Genomic DNA, 23343 nt, shown 5'->3' with positions numbered 1-23343 from the left:
TTTACTGTCTGACCCACCAGGCTATTTTTTTTTTTTTCAAAATATGATATCAAGTGGCTTTCTTATAATATCTCTCAAGATAAGCACCAAAGCACCATTCAGGAAAGCTGAATTTGTGGAGTGGTCAGCAACAATTCTTCATCCTCATTATGCACCTTCCCAGGTTACTGAAAGTTTACGCAGACTAAGCCTATGCAAGTTTCATTTGTAAAACAAAAATTCACCAGAAAACAAAGGATCTTTCCAAGAACCACAGGAACATTAACTAAAGAAATGCTTGTATCAAAGAAACTTGGAGTGAAAATTTCTTGTCTGTATATTACAAGGTAAAGAAATGAGTGAGGAGGGAATATTCTCAGAAATCTGTGTTAGCTCTCAGCTTACCTGACTCAGGAGCATCAGTCCTCAGTGAGAGAGGCAGAATCCTTTGTCCTTTGATCGACAGGGAAAGAGAGGCTCAATAACTTGCCCAAGGTCACATTGCTAGAAGCTGCAGAGTCTGGACTCAAAAGTTAGGTGTGCATGGATCCAAAACCTGTGTCCTGTCATACCTTGGTTCTCAAAGAGTTTGGTCTTCTCCAAGCTTTTCTGACTCCAGAATACCTCCGTTAGCCTAGGTCAGTGCACCATCATTTTGAAAGGCACGGTTTTTTCTCCTTATCTAGCCAGCATCTTAACTGCAACAGTTCATACTGACCAAACGTCCCAAGTGAGAAGCAAGAAACTTCCTCACAATCAAGAGCCTCGTGTTCTAAAGAGAGGCATCAATTCTCCTCTATATTCTCCAGAATATAATTCCAGAAATTTCCCAGTATGTGCAGATGAGAATATCTTCCTCCCTTCCGGGAATTTCTGTGTGTGCAACCTCCCTTCTCTTTATCAGCCTTTCAATCAGCAGCAACCTGGCCTGGACCCAGCTTCCTAAGGCTGCCCCAGGAAAAGATGTGGTTTTCACAATGGGTGCCTTGACAGTGTGTCTCGCCACAGGCCAGCCTTCCCTTCAGAAAGACCCAAGAAGGAGCATCAGACACAGAGCATCTTTAAAAGACTCACTTTATGTTTTAAAACATTTTATTTTGTATTGGGGTATAGCAGATTAGGGCTTCCCTGCTGGCTCAGATGGTAAAGAATCTGCCTGAAATGTGGGAGACTTGGGTTCAATCCCTGGGTCAGGAAGATACCCTGGGGATGGGAATGGCACCCCACTCCACTATTCTTGTCTGGAGAATTCCATGGACAGAGGAGCCTGGCGGGCTACAGTCCATGGGGTCCCAGAGTAGGACACCACTGAGCAACTAACACTTTCACTTACTCTTTTCTTAGCAAATTAACAATGTTCTGATAGTTTCAGGTGAGGGAAAGGGACTCAGCCATATATATACACGCATCCATTGTCCCCAAACTCCCTTCCCATCCAGGCTGCCACATAGCGTTGAGCAGAGTCCCATGAGCCCTTGTTGGTTATCCATTTTAAACACAGCAGCGTGTACGTGTCCACCCCAAACTCCCTGACTATTCCTCGTCCCCCACTACCCCCTCAGGAACCATAAGGTCACTCTCTAGTGCTGGTCGCTCAGTCGTGTGCAACTCTTTGCGACTCAATAGACTACAGCCCACAAGGCTCTTCTGTCCATGGAGTTCTTCAGGCAAGAATACTGGAGCGGGTTGCCATTTCCTCCTCCAAGTCTCTGAGTAACAGACTCCCCTCCAGAACACCAGCAATGACCCCAGGGTGGGGGTGGAGGGCTTGCCCCCCGGGAAACAGCCAGCCAGCGGCGCCACCGGGCCCTGGCCAGGGCTGTTTCTGCTGAATCAGCCTCTTGATCCCACGCTCTGTCACTTCCCATCACGAGTCTAATATATTAGTGCTTCTCTCTGCCAATCAATCAGAGCCCGTGCATATGGCTGCTGTCAGCGGTCCTCCGCAAGCGGAACTCCATACAGACACCAGGTCTGTCAGCTCCCTCGGCGACACCCTTGCAGCCACGCTGGGTCCTGCCGGCTTCCCTCTCAATGTATCATCTTGGTTACAGCCAAGAGGAAAATACAAGAATCACACTCTGGGGCCATTTCGCTGCCTCGAGGGACTACGAAATTCTAGTAGCCACGACAGTAATCGTGACATAATTATTATTAAATGGTAATAGTAACTGTCACTATTATCAGAGCTAGCACCGCTGGTGAACACAACCTGTGTGTGCCAGGCGCTTGACTAAAATAATTTGCGGGGCTGAGGAATCATCACACTGACCCTGCAATGTAGGAATCATTCTTTCCAAATGGGGAGACTAAGGCTTAGAGAGTTAGTTAAGTAAGGCATGGAGCCAGAATGTGAGAGATCTGATCTGAGATTTGAAGCTGGACAGTCTGATTCTGAAATCCTAAACCATCACCCTGTATGACCTCCTTCCTGCCAAGTGTCTTGACAGGGTCCCTCTGCTAGGCCCGTGGATACCCAGCGTGCCTCTCAGTGCTGAGCAGAAGAGATGAGCCCAGGACTCTGCAAGAAACTGCTTGAGTCTGCAGCTTAATCTTTGGGCCTCAGTGTTCCTACCCATAAAATGGGGATAATAACGTTTGTGGCAAAGGGTTAACACAACAATGTATGCAAAAGCAATCCTCCCTGTGCCCAGGGGAACAGAAAGAGCTTCCTACAAACAATAGCTCTTAGGGAACTGGGGATGATTAAAAAGAAAAAAAAAAGTTTTGAAAATTTACATCCATATTCCCATTTCTGAGTTTTAAAGACTGACAGGAAAGGAATATCTTAAGCAAAGACAGACCCAGTGAAGAGCAAAGTGAGAAAAAGTGAAAGTGAAGTCGCTCAGTCGTGTCCGACTCTTTGTGACCCCACGCACTGTAGCCTACCAGGCTCCTCCCTCCATGGGATTCTCCAGGCAAGAGTACTGGAGTGGGGTGCCATTTTCCTCCTCCAGGGGATCTTCCCGACCCAGGGATCAAACCCCGGTCTCCCGCATTCTAGGCGGATGCTTTACACTCTAAGCCACCAGGGAAGAGCAAGGTGATGGCAAAAGTTGGTCTATTATGCAGGCAAAGATCTAATTTCGCTCTCAGGAAAAAGGAAAGAGGAACTGATTCAGCTGGCGGCACTTCAGCAGAGTGAGCTGCAGTGTGTACACAGCACTTGGAGCCTTATCAGAGCAGCGTGAGCGCGAGGGGGCGACGCCCCAAAATTGCCTGCAGCCAGACAGGTGTACTCTCTCTACTCTCTCCAAAACCAGCTCCGAGCATGAGCCCAGAGACAGGGGCCCAGGGGCTCCGAGGAGAGAGAGGACAAGCAAGAGCCAGGTGACACCAGCGCAGACCCCAGTGCAGGCCACTCGTACACACGGAGAACAAACTGTGGTGATAGAAACGGGGGTCCTGCCTTCTCTCCGGGCCCCGGACAGAGCTGGCATCACCGAGCTAAGCAGCAAGCTGCCCCCCTCCGCCGTGTTGAGCCCTGCCCCAAGGCCACAGGAGCGAGGCTTGTACCAAGACCACAGAAAGAGCTGAGAACCAAGGTCACCTCCGAAACTGACTGAGCCCCCTGTAACTGTTGCCAAGAGGCCCCTGATCACCACTAACAGGCTTGCTGACTCCAAATCAGGCAAAGATTGCCCACCCCAGTAAACACCCTATAGCGCCCCCAACCAATCAGCTGATATCACACTTCTAGCAGGAGCGCTGTCTTGGGGCTGCAAAAAGTGGCTACTAACCCACGAAAACTGTCGACTCTCCCTGGCCCACTGTGCTCGCACTGCCCACATTATCTCTGCCCTTTGTTCTTAATAAACTCCCTCCCTTCTTAACTGCTCTGTGTCTGGAAATTCTTTCCCAGCCCAGGCGCAGACTGCCTGAACACACTGCACGCAGACGACAAAGCAGCAGCAGAGGCAGTGGGCACACAGGGACGGATGGACCCACAGGCTATGGATTGAGACCATCAGGTGAGAAATCCTGGGTGGGCCCCTTACCTGCTGTGGGGCCCTGAGGCACAACCTCTAAACCCGCATACACCTCACCATCTGTCTGCAAAGTGGAGGCATGGAAGGGTCCAACAGGACCACCTGTCATCCCGACTGGAGAAGGAAACAGCAACCCACACCAGTACCCTCACCTGGAGAATCCCCGTGGACTGAGAAGCCTGGCCGGCTACAGTACATGGGGTTGCAAAGGGTCGGGCATGACTGCGCGCACGCACACACCATCCCCATATCCAGCATCCGCTTTGTGCTGAGCACCCTGCTAGATGCGGGGGACACCAGGATGCCTGAGCCAGCTGCGTGCACAGCCCACTGGACTTCACCTTCCAGTGGAGTAAGAGAAAGACAGTAAACAGAGCCACTCCAGGACATCCAAAGCCGCCCCCTGGGAAGATGGCAAGGAAGGGAATCCACACGGGGAAAGACAGGGTTTCCCTAAGCAAGAAGACACTTGAGATGTAACCCGAAGGATGACTGAGGAGTGAACAGGGTGAGCCTTGGGACTGAGCACAGGAGGAAGGTGATCACAAGCCAGGAAAACACGGCTCAACACAGCCATGCAGGCACAGTGCTCAGCAGAGCTGCTCTTGTCCAGGAGGTGTTCAAAATACATAAACTTTATTATCATCACAGCTGCTCTAACAGGCATTGACAAGAGTCCCAAGCTTGCAGATAAAGAGACACAGATTTCAGGGGTCAAATGTGAGAGGAAAGTTGAACTGTCTAGACGTCCAAATGCTCCAGCCAAACCTTAATACCATTTTCCAAGGCTAGCAGAGCTTCCCAGGTGGTGCAGTTGCTAAAGAACCTGCCTGCCAATGCAGGAGACGCAAGAGATGCGGGTTGAATCCCTGGGTCAGGAAGATTCCCTGGAGGAGGAAACAGCAACCCACTCCAGTATTCTTGCCTGGAGAATCCCGTGCACAGAGGAGCCTGGTGGGCTACAGTCCATAGGGTGGCAAAGAGCACACAGGCAGTAACACGAAGGCTAGCAGAGCCTCCAAAGATGCGCAATCAGAGGGGGACTCAGAGCTTTCCGGAAGCTGTTCTCGTCTTCCTGTCACAATCCATGATCACACCCACTCATGGGAGAAAAACATCGCCATACTCTGAAAAGGAACCTTCTGGAATTCATGATCAAAAACCAGGGATCTGTGCGCAGGAGAGATGCTAGAAAGCCACTGGGAAGAGTGTGTGTGGGTGCTGGGGTGGGAGATGGGATGCTCCTTCTTTGAAGGGCCAACTAGGGAGAGAGCTAGGAAGATAATGCACAGAGATACCTGTCAGTGGACCAGCCACACACAAGGGATATCACTGAGAAACCTGAGATTCTTTTTCCCTATAAATGAATCCCCCATCCTGAATGAAAGACTTTGTTCTAAGCCCCTAAAGGAGGACAGTGGGCAGCAGGGGGTTAATTTTTTAGATGCTGTAGGGCTTACCCATCAGTGCTGGGAAGTCCACAGACTGAATTCAGTTAAGGAGATGCAGCGGAACTTTGAGACAAAAGCTGGCTGGCCAAGAAGGCACACTTCTTTATTTACTGTCCTGAAAAATGTCTGACAGTGTTTCCCACAACATGCAAGCCAAAACGTATCATGGTATGTTGCTGCACTAAACCTTCCCATAGGGGACTTCCCTGGTGGTTCAGTGGCTAAGACTCCATGCTCCCAATGCAAGGGGCTCAGGTTCAAGCCCTGGTCAGGGAGCCAGATCCCACGTGTTGCAACTAAGACCCAGCACAGCCAAATAAATAACAAACAAACAAACAAAAAAAACTCTTCCATTGGCTTAAACGGAATGAAAGCCAAAGTCCTTATCAGGTCTCAGGAGCCTCTATGACCCAACTTCACCAATACAGCTGCGTCTGTTTCAGCCTCAGGGCCTTTGCACGTGCCGTTCCCTCTTTCTAAATTGCTCTTCACTCTAGAAGGAACGTTCCTTCTGATCGCTGTGTATTTCAAATGCTTCAAATAGTGCTTGGCATGTATTAGGTTCTCAATAAATACTTGATCCATATCAACTGTTTTTTTTTCCAGTAGTCATGTACGGCTGTGAGAGCTGGACCATAAAGAAGGCTGAGCAACCCAAAGAATTGATGCTTTCGAATGGTGGTGCTAGAGAATACTCTTGAGAGTCCCTTGGACAGCAAGGAGGTCAAACCAGTCAATCCTAAAGGAAATCAATCCTGAATATTCATTGGAAGGACTGATGCTGAAGCTGAAACTTCAATACTCTGGCCACTTTGTGCTAAGAGCTGACTCACTGGAAAAGACCCTGATGCTGGGAAAGATGGAAGGCAGGAGGAGAAAGGGGCAACAGAGCATGAGATGGTTGGATGGCATCACCGACTCAATGGACATGAGTTTGAGCAAACTCTGGGAGATGACTAAGGACGGGGAAGCCTGGCGTGCTGCATTCCATGGGGTCACAAAGAATCAGATATGACTTCCTAACTGAACAACCACAGCAAATCAACTGCTGCTTTTCACCTGGATCTCAGCTCAACTCTCTCCTCCCTGGAAAGCCCTTCCAAGTCACTCTTTATCATATTGTCACATAATAGTGTTTTTAACCCTCATCCTTATTCTCATAAAAATGCATTTCCATCCCTTGCTTATTGTCTGGCTCTCCCCAGAACCAAAGAACCTCCACGAGAGCAAGGTTTTCATTGGCCCTGTTCCCTGAGCAGAACATCTAACATGTGGTATGTTCTGGATAAATACTGATTATGTAAGGTACTCCTTCCCCCAATACAGACACACCCATCCGCAGTAGCAAGCACGCGTCACCCACATCTGTTGTGTCTTGTGACAATGACAGGCCAGTGATAATGATGGTGTTCAGAGCAACTCCAGATACGAGCATGGTTGTCTCTCCGTATGAATGCATGGGTCATGGGGAAGGATTGAGGGAGGGAGAAGAGGGGGACGACAGAGGATGAGATGGTTGGGTGGCATCACCAATTCAACAGACATGAGTCTGAGCGAACTCCGGAAGATAGTGAAGGACACTATCCTTCACTGAAGTGCTTCACTCCATGGGGTCACGATTCAGACATGACTCAGCAACTGAACAACATTTTCATGAGGAACCTCCAGCCCCAACAACCTAGTCTGACCACGTTCTCTGTTGAAGTCATCTGAAGGTGCTGGGTACCCCCTCATGTGGAAGCTCCCTCACTGTTTATTCTTTAATGAAAGTTTTAATATTTATACTGGTGCCTCGAGGCAGTATTTTAAATAACGGGAGGAAAGCAACAGGGAGAGCCTCAGATCTTCCTTCAGAACCTCATCTCCAAGTCTAAGGTCTTCGGCACAACCGAGTTTCCTCTTGGGCCACATGGGGGAAGGAAATGTGACAAGTGACCACCTTTTGGGAAGTCATCTGGTATTAATCTGTGGAGTGTGCTTACTACGTGGCTCCCATGCTGGGTGGGAAAAGCGAGATGAGCTGCCCTGTGTCCTTCAGAGCAAGTGCACTCGGACTTGAACAGTCTTCACACACGCCACTGGAAATCCACGGCCTCCCTAAAGTATTTTCTACGTCAGGTCCAATTTCCCTCTTGGAATGTGTTCATTACTCCACACAGCAGCTTAAAGGATACAAACAAAATGGTCTAATTTTGGGCAAGGTGAAATGTCAGACATATTTATACAGGGCAGAACCAATTTTCTAAATGCAAAAAGAATTAAAAACTTATCTGAAAGGCATTTTATAAAATAAAATGATTTGGTACGGCTTGTTCTGAAAAGGCTAAATTTGCTTTAAAAATAAAAAGTCATCAGAGACATAAGGATGTCGAAGAGGCCTATGCTCAGACATTAGAGGAGTAGGTAAAAAAATAGCATCAATTATCATGAAGAGAAAAATAGGGCAGAGTGGGTGAATTCCAGGAGGAGAAATCTGCTCAGACCCACGTTTTGGCTCATTTCTGAGTGGAAAACTCTGGGACCGCGGGGTGACATTAAAGACAGCGCGTGCTTAGGAAAGGAACTTTCACAAGATGGTACTTTCGTCCCAGGAGGCCGAGGAGAAGCGGGCTTTTCTGCTGATTGAAGAAGAAAAATGCACAACCGCTGTAAAAACTTAATTTCAGGGTATAGATGCCTGTTGAGATGTTGTCAGATGCTCCCAACCCACCTCTTAGCCAGTGGGCGGCATGTCGCTGGTTCCTCCTTTGAATATGAGGAGAGGTCAGGCTTGGAAAGAATGAGGTTCTGTCGAGAAATCTCCCTTTATGATTAACCTCCGTTTCTGCTTCCGTTGGAGCTGTTGTTTAAAAGGAAGTACATGCATGTAAGGGAGGCTGCCAGCCTTCCGCATCCCAGCAGGTGTCATAAGACTCACAACAGAGAGCCATCTATTTGATAAAAATAACGAAGACTAACGTCGTCTAGGCACTTGCCCATGTGCCAGACCCTGCCCCGTGCCTCTCGCTTTCTTTAATTCTCCCCTAGACCCTCGGAGGCCAACACCACCATTGAAACTTTCATCTGGCAGGTGAATAAACTAAAGCACAGAGAGGTGAAGCTGTTTGCCCAAGGTCACACAGCAAGCAGGTGTCAGAACTAGGGGCTGGTACTCTCCTCAAGCCTTATCTCTGGATGCTCATGGTGCCCTCGAAAATTGTAAAGGATGAGGCCAGCCTCTTCCTAATCCAACTCAGTCATGAGTTAACATAAGGGAACCCCAGTGGATTCCTTTAGATCCCAGCGCTTTCCAGATGAGCTCAGAGAGCAAGGCCTGGAGTCAGTCCCAAAGTTTGCCTTGAAGCCCCCGTCAGAGCCACCTTTACCCTTCATGGGCCCAGGTCCTTGCCTGTGACAAAAAAAGACCTAGCCAAAAATAAAGCTGCCCACGGCTCCAGCCAGGCCCTCTGTGGTCACTTAAAAATTGAAAGGATCCAGGCCCTCTCATCTCTTTCATGTCTCCCTTTGTAACAAAGATAAATGTGAAACGGAGGGTGGATGAACTAGGACAGGGGCAGGGAGCCATCACCGGCTGGGGCGTGTCTCAAACTTGTGCTGAGAAAGCCGGGCTTTTTGTGGGTTTGTTGTTTTTCTTTTTAATAATAAACGTATGTACAATCAGTATTATTATAAGAGAACACTTCAGTCACGTGCATCACATTTCGCTCAAACAAAGCGATTCCAGGACATCTCCACTACTTCTCCAAGTTCAACTAAGACCCCGGGCAGGGTACCAGTTCAGTTCTCCGGACTGCCAGGCTCGGATTTACAAGCACTTGAGCAACCCCGCCCCACAAGCCCTGAGTCCCGCAGACGCACCTCGGCCCTTGCCCGGGCAGAAGCAGAAAGCAGAAGCCCCCTGTTTCCCAGAGGCAGAGAATGGAGTTGGCGGCTCGCTCTGGGGCCAGGGCGGGTCGGGTCTCCCCCGCCCTTTCCGCGTGGGCAACTTCCGGGCCGGCCTGGTGTCTCAGAGCTAAGACCTTGAAGGCTCCCAGACCATCTCGACCAGCTGGCCCCCGCCCCGCGCAGCAATGAGGTGGGAGCAGAGACTCGTCAGCCTTCCCCTGACCTCTAACCCTGCAGAGTCGGGAAACTGGGGCCGACAAGGGGTGACCCTGGCCTTCACAGAGAACTGCTCCGGGGTTTCCTCCCCAGAGTGAAGGTGCCCTATGGCACCAAAGGAACCAAGGGGCGCAGCCGGAGTTTCCAAGTCCTGAGTTCCCAGGCTAGCGCCCCCTTCCCCTCCCCATCACCCAGGGTCGAAGGCAGAGACATTTGGGGGCGTCCCTCCCGGTGCCCATGAACACACACTCTCACTCCAGCGCAGCGACCCTCCACTTCCCCGCCTCCCGGAACAGATTCGACGCTTCCAAACGCCCTCCCAGGCCACCAAGTGCCTCCTCCCCCAGACCTCTCGAAGGGCGGTGAAGAGACAGCGCCCCGGGGCGCACCGAGTGCATGCTTGCCGCCGGCCAGGAAACCTGAGCAAAGTGCGCAGGCAGATTCCCGCTGCTCGCTGCACCTGCACTCGCTCCCAGGAGGACGGCCGGGGCGGCCGGGGCGCTCTGGAGCGGGGCTTCGAGGCGAGCAAGGGCGTCCGTCCGGAAGGACGCGGGGCCGGAGGGGTCCTGATCTCCGCTCCCCGGGAGGACGTGCCGGCAAATCTCTCCAAAGCACTGAGAAAGTTCCCAGTCTAGCGCGCCCAGCCTGGCCCTGGGAGGAAGCCCGTGCTCGCGGAGCCAGCGCTCCCCTCCGTGGGACCCTCTGGTCAGCTGGGGGGTGGGGCGGAGGACACAGAGGCGGTGGCTCCGCCCGGACTTACCTACAACTCCCGCCGCGCCGGCTCCGGTCGCCTTCCGCTCGGCCCCAGACCCTCCGATTCCCCGGCGCTCTCGGCCCCCTCAGCCACCCTCACCATGAGCTGGAGGTGGCGAAAGGGGGTGCGGGCGTCTTCCACGCCGGCCGCAACTTTGCTTGCAGGTCAGCCCCGCCCTGGCGCCCCTGCCTGGGCGGCAGGCTGGGCGCAGCTGCGCGCGGCACGGGTCACGACCGCTGGGCCGAAGCGGCCACTACCGGGCGTGCGGAGCGCCGGGTCCCCCAGTCCCGGGGCGCGCAGTCCGCTCCTCCGCGCTCCGCCGGGGAGGAAGCTCGGAGTTCTCGCGCTCCGGACGCAGGGGCGGGGCGCGCGGCCGTCCCCCTCCAGATGCGGGGCGCCCCGCTGGCTCCTTCCCCCTCCCCTGCCCCGAGTCGCGCGCGCGGGTCTGGCCGCGGCCGCCGCCTCCGCCGATCGCGGGCTGGCAGAGCGCCCCCGCCCCGCCGCGGGGGCCGCCGGGGGCCGGGGTGAAGCAAGAGGGATTCCCCTCGGCGAGTTCGGGCTTCCCCACCCGGCGCGGACCCCGGGCTCCGTGCGCCGCCGCCGCCGAGGCTGGAGCACCACTTCTGGGCAGCGTAGCCTGTGCCACCCGCTCCGGCTAGAGGAGGCGGTGGCGGCGCGGCTCGCACAGGGACTGGAAAGGAGGTGACCTTCAAACCCCGCGCTCGGGGAGACCGGGAGGAGGGTTGGGGTGACGGAGGGGAGCGGTGTGCACCGGGCTGGCCCGCGAGAGCGCCGGCAGGCGGGCGGCGCAGAGTCAAGAGGAGAGCTTCAAATAAAAATATGGATTAGGAAATAAACAAAGGAGGGCGAGAGAGCGAGCGAGAAAAATGTGTGCATATGTGTGTGCGTGTGCGCGCGTGTCTGTGCGTGTGTGTGTGTGTGTGTGTGTGTGTGTGTGTGAGCGCGCGACAGGCGCCGAGCGGCTGAGGCGCCAAAAATAAGCCAGAGCGCTAGGGAGCGCCCCCTCCCCCGTCCCCTCGCCCGCACCGCCTCGGCGGTCAAGCTTGCAGCCCCGGATTCCAGCGGGCCGGTGGAGACGCGTGCTTCCCAGGGCCTCAGCCTTCTGGGGGTGAGAATTGGAAGTGGGGTCGTGAGCCCGGGTCTTTGGCATCCCCGAGTCCTGGTCCCAAAGTGGACTTACAGCACCAACGCCCCTCTCCACCCACTGCCTACCAGGGAGAGTGTAAGAATCCCCTAGAGAAATGCTAAGTGGAGGAGGTGTCTTGCCCCAGTCGCTTCTGGGCTAGGAAATTTTGAGGCCAGGGAGAGACGGAGCCATATCCGAGATACATACATTTATCCAGGCCCCACCGACACCAGGCAAGGAGCAGGTGTGCGCTGGCCTGAGCCACCCCTCCCTGGCCTCTTAGCTGGCCCCTAGTCCTGCTCTAGAGGGGTTGTCCAGAGATGACTCTCTCAGCAGTTGCCTGTCCCAAGCCCTGGGACGCCTCCGTAAATCCTACCACTCAGTGGGCACTCACTGTCACCACATACTATCTGAAGTATTGACCCTGAACTTTCTCAACAACTAAATGAAGTAGCTGCTGTAGCTCTGTCCATTTCACAGACCAGAAAACAGGCTTAGAGAGGTTAAGGCAGCAGCCATATCCGAGTCATATTCTTTCCTGAGCCAGGCCCTGGACTCACAGAGCCAGAAATTCAGATTTTTGTTTTTTGATAAACACCTAAAATGGTGATCAAATTGTACAGGAAAGTTAGAAGTCCACAAAGGTATAGTTTGCCCAAGGTCACAGAACTGGCAAGAATCCCAGTATTTGCGCAAGACCTACTTTTATGGGGTGGACCACTGCACCACACTGCCTTCTGAGGGGCCGATGGGATTGGGTTAATCCAGGTTCCAGCCTTGAACACCCACTTTGAGGCTCACCGTTCATCTTCCTGCTCTATCCTTTGATTATTTCTGCACTTGAACCATGGCTCCTCTTCCAAGTAGAACTAACTGTAAGATTTCCAAAAGCAGGGGCCACGTTACATGTATTGCTTTGTATCATGTATCATTGCTTTCCTAAGGGCCTACCACATAGTCGACTTGTCAGAGTTACCCTGCAATCCTGTCCAGCTAGGATTTCTTCCAACATTAGAATAAAATAAAGAAAGGGAGCTGCTACCTACAAGTGAATTACAAAAAAAAAAAAAAAAGCAACAAAAATAATTTTGCAAAATCCAGAAAGACATCATTCTCGCTGCCCTAGTAGGTGATTTTGCAATCCTGATTGGTTTTACTATGTTCGTCCTGAGGACTCTCTTTGATGAGAATGTATTTGTATGTAAACAACTTTTTTTTTCTTTATACTATACTAGTCTCATCCATCAGCTATAGCACAATAAAGCCATAAATCTGGCTTAGTAACATCATAATCATTTCCCCCAGAAACTGTTTACAATGGGAAAACCACCAAATTTCAATGTAATTGTCTAGCCGTGCAGGGAGATGAGATGGGTTGTAAAAGAGGTATTCTCAATTTAAAAGCAAATTATCAATAATGAGAGAAGAAATAAATGGCAGTTAATGGGAAGTTCTGTTAAAATATAATGTTTTGTGCAAATGCACCAACAGGAATTGTTTCTCCATTGCTCCTTCATTTTTATTCCAGAAGGCAGAAACACTGGCTTTTGTTTCATTAGAATGGGTGATCTCTGGATGCTTTATTTTTTTAATATATATTTTTCCATTGGAAGTGAAATAAAACATTTGCAACTATCTCCAAATCAAAGTCAGACTGAGTTGACTCCAACTTATTTATTTTGGAGTAAAATAAGCTTAGGTGTATTAGCAGTGAGTGTCAGGATGACTCACTGGTGCTGTGTTGCTACATGGCTTACGAAAGCTTAAGACGAGTGGGCAGACATTCATTACAATTTAAAACAAAATTTGAGTAAAGATCAATATAGCATGCTATTATGCTATTCATCCGAAAAGTATTAAGTTTCTTTTTCACCATGACCTTTCCATTCCAGGAAAAACTGGAAAAATTCTTGAGTTTTTCTGTCATTCTTCCATGTTGAGCCACTTCTAAGTAATGAGAGGTGCTGAAGTAAACAGCTCCGAATGCATCTGAGGGTGGAGGAATGCCCAGCTCTGGGGAAGAACTTGGAGCCTTTGGCTCCTCCTACTGGACGTGAAAGATACTTTGCAATTTGTGTTGTAAGCAGATGTCAAAAAGGTGTCATCCACAAACTGGCAGGCAAGAATGACACTGTGACCTCACGCCTGGCTGAGAGTATATTGTGCTGTGCATGCTAAGTCCCTCCAGTCGTGTCCAACTCTTTGTGATCCCGTGGGCCATAGCCCACCAGGTTCCTCTGTCCACGGGATTCTCCCCGCAAGAATACTGGAGTGGGATCTTCCGGACCCAGGGATCAAACTTGCATCTCTTACATCTCCTGCATTGGCAGGCAGGTTCTTTACCACTAGCACCACCTGGGGAGCCCTGAGAATACATTAAGCCTACTCAAAAAGCTCAAGATCTACTTAGAATGTAAGTGTCATCATTTCACTTTCACACGTTAGCTCTTCTCCTGGTTCCTCACTGGCCCCCAAGAGAAAGTCTAAAGTCTTCTACCTGAGTTACAAGCTCCTCAATTTTCTGGCTCTTGTTTACATGGACCCTATGGTCCAGAGGTGAACTTCCCTCGCTTGTCCCCAGTCCTTTGCATATACTGTTCCTCCAACATGGACCACTCCCACAGACTCTCTTTTCCTGGATGATTTCTGTTTATCTTTCAGATTTCTACTTGGACATCACTTCTCACAGCCAACCCTCATCCCACACACAAGATATGGCAGCGTCTCTCTCTGGAACTCCTTGAGCACCTCTCCATAAGTTTATCTTATCATCTGCCTCTGCTTATTGTAAATTTGCACTTCCATTCAACAGAAGGGTCCTTGATGTCAAGGACTTTTTTCTCAGTGCCTGGGGCCAAACCCATAACAAGCTCCACAAATGTTGGTGAAGCTTCCCTCTCCATTCCAGTCACCACCGTAGGCGTTTCTGTCAACCTGCTCATCCATTCATTTAATCCTCCTTTCTGCCACTAAACCAGTATTTTCCTAGAGGCTAGTCTCTCATGTCTCATTTAGCCTATAAATTAGACACAGTCTCTGCACTCAAGAAGCTTATAATCTATCTACTCAGCCATAAAAAAAAAAAAAGAATGAAATGATGCCATTTGCAGTAACATGGATGGACCTAGCAATTATCATACTAAGTGAAGTAAATTTGAAAGAAAAAGACAAAGACTATATGATATCACTTATACGTAGAATCCAAAATGCAACACAAATGAATTTATCTATGAAACGGGCTCACAGACATAGAGAACAGACTTTTGATTACCAAGGGGGAGGAGGATAGGGGAAGCATGGATTGGGAATTTGGGATTAGCAGAAGCAACCTATAGTATATAGGACAGATAAACAAGGTCCTACTGCACAGCACAGGGAACTGTACGCAGTGCTCTGTAACAAATCATAATGGAAAGCAATATGTGTGTGTGTGTGTGTGTGTGTGTGTGTGTGTGTAACTGAATCACTTTGCTATACAGAGGAATCTAACATTGTGAATCAACTATACTTCAATAAAATGCATTTTTTTAGAAAGAAGCTTACAGTCTAACATGATTAATAGGCAGCAGGTATAAATGACCTCAAGCGTTTGGAACAATGTGGGCCAGAACTGAATGGGAGGATGCAACTAGACACAAGTGGAGAGGCGAAGGCCGGCCGAAGCTTTCTAGAAGACATCGCCTCGAAACACAGACAAACAGTAGGCATTACCCAAAGAGTTAGATGAAGGGCATTCCTGGGAAAGAACATAGCTTATGAGACTGCCTGAAGCCAAACAGAGCAGAGCTCCTTCAAGGAGCAGCAAATCGGTTCAATATTAACAGAACCATGCCGAGTCCAAGGGTCTGGAGGGTGGTGGAGAAGTGAGACAGGGAACAAGGAAGCTGAAGCACAGACCAGGGAAAGCCCATAAAGACCCCTGAATGGAAACAACAGCTGTGCTGGCTTTACCCCCAAGGCAGCTTTTGGCACGATGACTCCAAGGCTGGTCAAGACCCTCCATCGTATGGTGGCACGTCCTGAACTGCATCTGCCCCCTCTTCCATGACCATTGTCTCCTTATTGTCTTATATTTGTTTAAGAACTGTTCCAAATGGTCAGTGTGAACAGCCAGCAAATTTTAGGAACTGCTAGGTCACTCCCAAGTGGTCTAGGGCTTCCCAGGAGCTCAGTGGCCAAGAACCTGCCTGCCAGTGCAGGAGATGCGAGTTCAATCCCTGGGCCGGGAAGACGCCCTAGAGAAGGGAATGGCAACCCACTCCAGTGGTCTTACCTGGAGAATTCCACAGACAGAGGAGCCTGGCATGCTACAGTCCATGGGGTCGCAAGAGAGTCAGACATGACTTACTCACTAAACAATGAAGACAACCCCCAAAGCAGTCTAGGACTCTAGGAATGATCGGTGGTATACTAGACAGGATAGGAAAAGGATGAGAAGAGCAAGCGAAAACAAACTGATGCGGCCAAGCACCCTTCTGGGTCTCTTCTTACCAAAGGACACCTTTCCATCACAGTCACTGAAGGGAGGGCGTATATATAGGTCAAATTTATTTGTGAACGACTCTGATTAAATATAGTGTTTCACACAGTCCTCATATTATGTCAGACTGGCCTTGCCCTCAAGTTCTGAATCTTCAGGCTTACCTGAAGGCTTCATCACAATCCAGGTCAACTAATGAGCTAATTAAAACAGTCTGAGGACCACAGGGGGAATGGATTGCACCTTATATTCTCTACTCCTTCCTAAGTCATCGGGCACATGGCAGATACTCAATATACCCTCATTGATTGGTTGAACTCACTCACCAGCTATCATGTAGTTCTGGGCCTTGATACTAACCAAGGCATCTGATACTGAGAATGAGCTATCCAGTGACCAGGAGTGAACTCTCTTCTTACAAACTTTCACACTCTGTTTAAACATGTCTTGGAAATAGTAAACATGATGATTTCTCCATGTCTCCTTGGGTACATTCCTTTTCCTCCCTTGCCTACATCCCCCAAATAAAAATGAAGACAGCCATAACAGTAAAAAATAATAATAATAATAACATACTAAGATGGTATGAATAGCAACAAAAAATAATAAGCATTTACTGCATAAGCTCTTTAGTTGTATTATCTCATTTAACCCTCACACTATAGGTGTAAGTATTATTAGGGTTTCCTTTATACAGATAAGAAAGTGAAAGTATTAGTCACTCAGTTGTATCTGACTCTTTGTGATCCATTGACTGTAACCTTCAAGGCTCCTCTGTCCATGGAATTCTCTAGGCAAGAATACTGGAATTTCCTTCTCCAAGGGGTCTTCCTGATACAGGGATCAAACCCACATCTCATCGCTCACATTGCAGGCAGATTCTTTACTGTCTGAGCCACCAGGGAAGCCCATAGATAACAAAATCAAAGCTTAAAAAGAAGAGGCTCAGTCACTTGGCCAAGTGCACAGAGATGGTGAATGGTGGGGCCAGGACTCAAAACTAAGTCTGCTTTGTGGCAGAACTGAGTTCATGAAGCATAAATCATGATGCATCTTGTCCTTCTGTGCTCAAGGGCTCATCTTCCATGTAGGCAGGCTTGCAATCACATCAGTGATTTACGTTCATGAACGTAGATATGCCTAGTCCATTTATCTTGGAATAACAAAAATTAAAAGGGAGGTCTGATGATCTGTAGCACCAAAGGGAGCCTACTTATATAAAGAGCATTTTGGAAACAAATATCTTGAGTGTGATCAGAATAAGGTGACCAAAGAATCTCTAACACTTGGCCAGTAATGAGTAGACACTAAGCTATGTCTTTGGTTTAGTGCAAGCTAGTTTGTATGCCATTTAGTATATATTTAAGAAATACCCATTCAGGGACTTCCCTGGTGATCCAGTGGTTAAGAATCAGCCTTGCAATGCAAGGGAGGCAGCTCCAGTTTCTGGGAAGGGAACTAAGACCCCACATGCCGCAGAGCAGCTAAGCCTGAGCATCACAACGAGAGAGTGGAGCGCCACAATGAAAGATCCCTCATGACGCAATGCAGATCCGTGCTGCTGCTGCTGCTGCTGCTGCTGCTGCTAAGTCGCTTCAGTCGTGTCCGACTCTGTGCGACCCCAGAGATGGCAGCCCACCAGGCTCCCCCGTCCCTGGGATTCTCCAGGTGAGAACACTGGAGTGGGTTGCCATTTCCTTCTCCAATGCGTGAGAGTGAAAAGTGAAAGTGATCACGACCCCATGGACTGCAGCCCGCCAGGCTCCTCCGTCCATGGCATTTTCCAAGCATGAGTACTGGAGTGGGGTGCCATTGCCTTCTCCGTGAGCTGCACCAAAGACCCGACCCAGCCAGAGAAAGAAATTTTTAAAGAAAAGATACATACTTTCACACATCTTTAAGACATAAGTGGATAAAGCTCTGGAGTAAGTCTATTTTCATAGTCTGAACCTACCACTTAACAGCAATGCGAACCAAGCAACGTGTTTTCAAACATTACGAATCCTCCACTTTCCGTCTGTAAAACAGGGGTGAGGATGGTAATGATGAAGATGATACTGGGTAACATACCTAATGTGATAACAGTTACTGTTCATACAGAGGACACTGCAGTTGACTCCCATCCCCAAGCATGCTAATTCTGACCTCCTCATATGTGACTAGTTTAGGACTTTTCCTAAGATCCATGTTATCTGATCTAAGAAAAGGTGATCAACATGCTAATGGAAAACATTCTGAAAGCCACAGGAAAAGATTCTTTTTTTCTTTTTCTTCTCACTCCACTCTTTTTCTTCTCACTCTCACTTCTTTTCCTTGTTATCTATAATCTCTGGGTCTGCCACAGATAATCTTATGATCACGGAGAGAATGACAGGGCAGGGAGAAATAAAGACCTAGTGACTCCTTTGAGGTTACAGAGCTGCTAAATCAACCAAAACTACCCCACCACTGCATTCCCTGTTCCCTGTGAAGATATACCCCTTATTGAAAAGCCTATTTAAGTTGGCATGTGGCTTAAAAGCGGGGTTTCTCAAACTTTGCACTACTGACACTTTGGACCACATAGCTCTTTGAGGGGAAGGGGGCTACCATGCCCTGTAGGCTGTTTTCACAGCATCTTTGGCCTCCACCCACTCAATGCTGCCATCTATGGGGTTGCACAGAGTCGGACACGACTGAAGCGACTTAGCAGCAGCAGCAGCAGCACTCAATGCTAGTAGCACCCCTGACTGCTCCCCAAAACCGTGAAAACAAAAAATGTCTCCAGACATTTCCATGTGATCTCTGCAGGGCAAAACTGCTCCAAGTGAGAACCAATGGTCAAAAGCATCCTCAACAGTAAGTTAATCGTATGATACTAGTGGGCTTCCCTGGCGGCTCAGAGGTAAAGAATCTGCCCGCCAATGCAAGAGACACAAGTTTGATCTTGGGGTCAGGAAGATCCCCTGGAGGGGGAAATGGCAACCCACTCCAGTATTCTTGCCTCAAGGAGTCCATGGACAGAGACTCTTCCCCATGGTGGCCTACAGTCCATGGGGTCGCAAGAGTTGGATACAACTGTTACCAGTAGAAGCAGTACTGCTGCTAGTAATCTAGTCACAACAGTTGGCATCTATTCAAGTTTACTGTGAATTTACTACAGCTTCACTCGTATTCTCACCGAGCTCTCAAAACAAGTCCATGAACCAGGTTTTATTATTATCCTCATTTTACAGATGCGGAGCCTGGGGTCCAGAGAAAGGAAGTTCACAATCACCAAGCTAGTAAGTAGTTGGTTTGGGATTCAAAAGCTGCTCAGCAGTGGCTCCTCTGACTCAAGGTTGTCATGAGAACTGAGAGGCATGAGGAATCCCTCAGCATCCCTGTGCTGCGCCCAGCACAGCAGGCGTTCACAGCGCACTGTGACCTCCGTCTCATGGCCCCATTGCAGGAGCGCCTGTAAGAAATGCAACATGATCTTGGCGTTTCCGTTGCTTTCTGCACTTCCAAGTATCTCAGCTCCGTTCCTCCAGCTACTCCATAGTGGCGGAGTGTCCCAGCCAATGCACAGACTGCCCCAAAGTAATAAAGAGGTTTTTTAGAGCCCCGCAATCCCTGACAACCCAACAAGACAACCTGTGCAGAGCTGACCACAATCTCCTTTTTGTTCCAGCTTTGAAAGTAAGTTCGGCATTTGAGTGGCAGTTAGCAAAAACTGCTTGCCAATTGCACTCAGTCACAATCAAAAGTTGAATTGGGAGTTAGATGCCAGTTGTATTCTCCTGCTAGAGAAGGTAATAAGAAGTAATTATATACCTGCTTAGGACATGAAGGGGAAAAGAGGGGGCAATTAAAAACAGTTCTGAGAACTTCATGCTAGGCCTCAGATATCACATCTAACCTCAGAGAAGGCCTATAAGGCATGTAGTATTATTATTTACATCTAACAGATAGAGATGCTGAGGTGCAGAGAGAAAAAAGCAAATTTTCAAAGCTTATAAACCTAACAACTGGTGGTGGATTCATGTCAATGCATGGCAAAACCAATACAGAATTGTAAAGTAAAATAAAGTAAAAATAAAAATTAAAAAAATTTAAAAAATTAAAAAAATAAAATTTCATTTTAAATTCTTAAAAGTCCAGGTTCAGGGTTATCGTTACCATCTTTCTAAATTCCATATATATGTGTTAGTATACTGTATTGGTGTTTTTCTTTCTGGCTTACTTCAGTCTGTATAATAGGCTCCAGTTTCATCCACCTCATTAGAACTGATTCAAATGTATTCTTTTTAATAGCTGAGCAATACTCCATTGTGTATATGTACCACAGCTTTCTTATCCATTCGGGGAGGGAGGAGGGAGTGGGTTCAGGATGGGGAGCACGTGTATACCTGTGGCGGATTCATGTTGATGTATGGCAAAACCAGTATAATATTGTAGAATAATTAACCTCCAATTAAAATAAATAAATTTTTATTTAAAAAAAATAAAATAAAATATTTTTTAAAAAAGTTCAAGTTCAGGGATATACCATCCTTTGCCACACCTCAAAACCTCTCTTAAGGTATAGAAAGTTCAAAGGCCAGTAAGACAGTCATTTAGTCACTAAATGGTATATGACTCTTTGTGAGCCCATGGACTGTAGCCAGCCAGGTTCCTCTGTCCATGGGATTTCCCAGGCAAGAATATTAGAGTGGGTTCCTGTTTCCTTCTTCAGGAGATCTTAATGAGATGATTAAAATCGTATACACATTTTAAAGTCCTACTAAAAATACTGTAAAAAAGTAAAAACTGTGCTTTGAGGAGTTCCACTAAAGTCAACCACGAAGGTTGAACGTGCGTCTTCTAAAGAAAAAAATGAGTTGTAAGTCAATGAGGTGTAAATAGTTAATGAATTTATAATCAGAACATAAATAGTTTTGCTTTAATGTACTAACACCTCAGGGGGAAAAATGTTCCACATATTAGCAGCCAGAATATTGACAATCGATTTCTTTCAAATGCACTTACTTTATTTTAAGTCCTCATCATTTTATTACAAATGGATAAGTAAAGATATTTAAGCCATTTACAATGAAATATGCAACCTTACAGGGAGGAATATGCATTTGCAGTGGTTGGCAGTGGTTTATAAATGCTCTGAGCAGTAAAATGTCTGCAAATCATGGTCAGAGTATGCACTGTTATGCTGTCCATTTGTACATTTGTTATTTCTATTTATTCCATATGCTTAAGAGGTACAAACCTCTAAACTAAAAAAAAAAAAAGAAAAAAGAAATCACTGGGAATCTCTTTCAAGAATACACACTGGTTAGTATGAGGAAATATGGACTAGCTGTTGTTTAGTTGCTAAGTCGTGCCCAGCACTTTTGCGACCTTATTACAGCCTGTCAGGCTCCTCTGTTCATGAGATTTCCCAGGCAAGAATACAGGAGTCAGTTGTCATTTCCTTCTCCAGGGGATCTTCCTGACCCAGAGACAGAACCCGCATCTCCTGCATTGCAGGCAGATTCTTTACCACTGAGCCACCATGGGTCAATGGCTAAAATTTGGGATTCTGGAAGTGAATACAAGCATCTAAAGACCACGCTTTGCATATCTGGTCAAAAGTGAACTCTCTCCCATAAGGCATACTTCCATACCTCCTCTGATTTTCCCCTACACTGTTACTTTAGGCTTGGCTCAAATAGTCCTGCTGTATTATCTATAGACACTTTGTTGGGTTCCCCCAGAAGCAGACCCTGAGACCAATATTTATGTGCAAGTATTATTTGGGAGGTGAACCTTAGAAACAGTGGCAAGCCAGTGGGGAAGGAAGCTCAGGAGGGGCAGGAGCTAACAGTAAGCATGTTGTCAACCAAGTTGATAAGCCGGAGATTCATTCTACTAAAGCTTCTGGAAGCCAGGGCACAACATGCCCCATAAAGTTAAGCCACCCAGGGAGTGAAGAAGCTTGAGTATTTATACACTGATCCCCAACAGTCAGTGGTTAAGGGTTAGCTGTGCATGGGTGGAGGGGAGCAAGAGTGGTAATCCGATGCCACTTCCAGCCTTTCCTGGGTATGGGCAGAGCGGAGTCTATTTGTCAGTGAGAGTCCTTAGGCCATAGTGCTGGTGTTTGAAAGTCTGGAATCCAGGTGTGGAATAGTAAGCACGTAGGGATTGATCAAGAGGTGTGGGGCAATGGCAGCATCTACTACGTGGCCAATGTCCTCATGAAGAAAGAAGGGGAAGTGCTGGCTTCCCAGGAGCAGTCAGCAGTGCATCCTGGAGAAACGAAAAACCTCTGCATCTCTCAACATCTACGACTCTTCACCGACCAAGAGTCCAAATACACTGTGAGCATCACACTGTGCACAGACAAGAGTTGTTTGTAATGCATATTCACATCCTGGGCACCATCCTGAGATCCTGATTCAGGAAGTCTTGGATGAGACCAGAGAATCTCAGTTTTATATCCTCTATACACACACACACACACACATCATACATTCCTATCATAAGTGTTCCAAGAACCTGATGTAAACATTTTATGCTTAATCCAATAGCAGAATGACTTGGGAATGGGCTTGGAGGTCATGGGGGCGGGGGAGGGGGAGAGGGAGGAGGTGGCAGTTCAACATTTTTTAAAAGATCTGAGGGCTTTGTGCATAGATATTTTCCTTCTCTTTGAAAACAAGATTGCTTGCTGTGCTCTCAAACTCGCAGAAGGGAGGTAATTGTTAGGATTCTGAAGCTCTGATTATGCACCATGAATATATTAAAACCTACAGGTATTTTGCAGGGAACACAAGAGACCACTCAGGAAGTGTCATTCTGGAGTCTCTGAGGCCAGAAGTAGGACAAAGAAAGAGTGATGTCACTTATTAGGGAGAGTAAACAGATTCGGCTTTAGGAGGCTCCACTTCTTGCTCCAGGCGGGCATCCTGAAGGCATCAAACCTTTGCTGAACCAGTTTCTTTACATCAAAGTCCTGCTTGATTCACAGGTATCAGGATAAAGCACAACCAGGTGAAAAATGCATTGGCAGTTTGGAGTGGTGGACAAAGTGAGTGAGGTTCCATTATTCCTTTTTGGCAGGTCTCTTTCAGAGAGTATGGAGTGGCAGTAATCCCCAAACCTGTCAAAGAATGTTCTAGATGTTAATGGACAGAATGTTGGGGGAGTAAAGCACAAACCACATGTACTTTTAAGAGAGCAGGTAGGGTTTTCTCGCATCTGTCTCTATTTTAAGTTTAAAAACTATTTCTCAGATGTCAGTAACCGTTAGTAGACAGACGAATGAAGCGGTAACCAACTTGAGAGGCTGTCCACAAATAGGCCATCGGTCTATTTGATTTCTCTATCTCTCTTTGCTTTGACTCGTCTCCGTGTTCAAAATTTCCAAAACTAAGCTTGCTTGCCATTATTCCGTAAGGCAATTAAGCAACTTGGCAATAAAAGCAACCACATTTCTCTAGAGT

The 23343-nt window shown here is 48.0% G+C and overlaps 1 protein-coding gene across 12 annotated transcripts in view; it reads right to left on the bottom strand.

Annotated features, from left to right (window-relative positions):
- Positions 1-23343, bottom strand: part of RBFOX1 (RNA binding fox-1 homolog 1) — a 2416982-nt gene that overhangs the window by 1682252 nt on the left and 711387 nt on the right. The window lies entirely within an intron of this gene.

Source organism: Ovis aries, chromosome 24 (genome assembly GCF_016772045.2).
Source record: "Ovis aries strain OAR_USU_Benz2616 breed Rambouillet chromosome 24, ARS-UI_Ramb_v3.0, whole genome shotgun sequence".
Taxonomy (NCBI): domain Eukaryota; kingdom Metazoa; phylum Chordata; class Mammalia; order Artiodactyla; family Bovidae; genus Ovis; species Ovis aries.
This window is presented reverse-complemented; position numbering and strand designations above follow the sequence as displayed.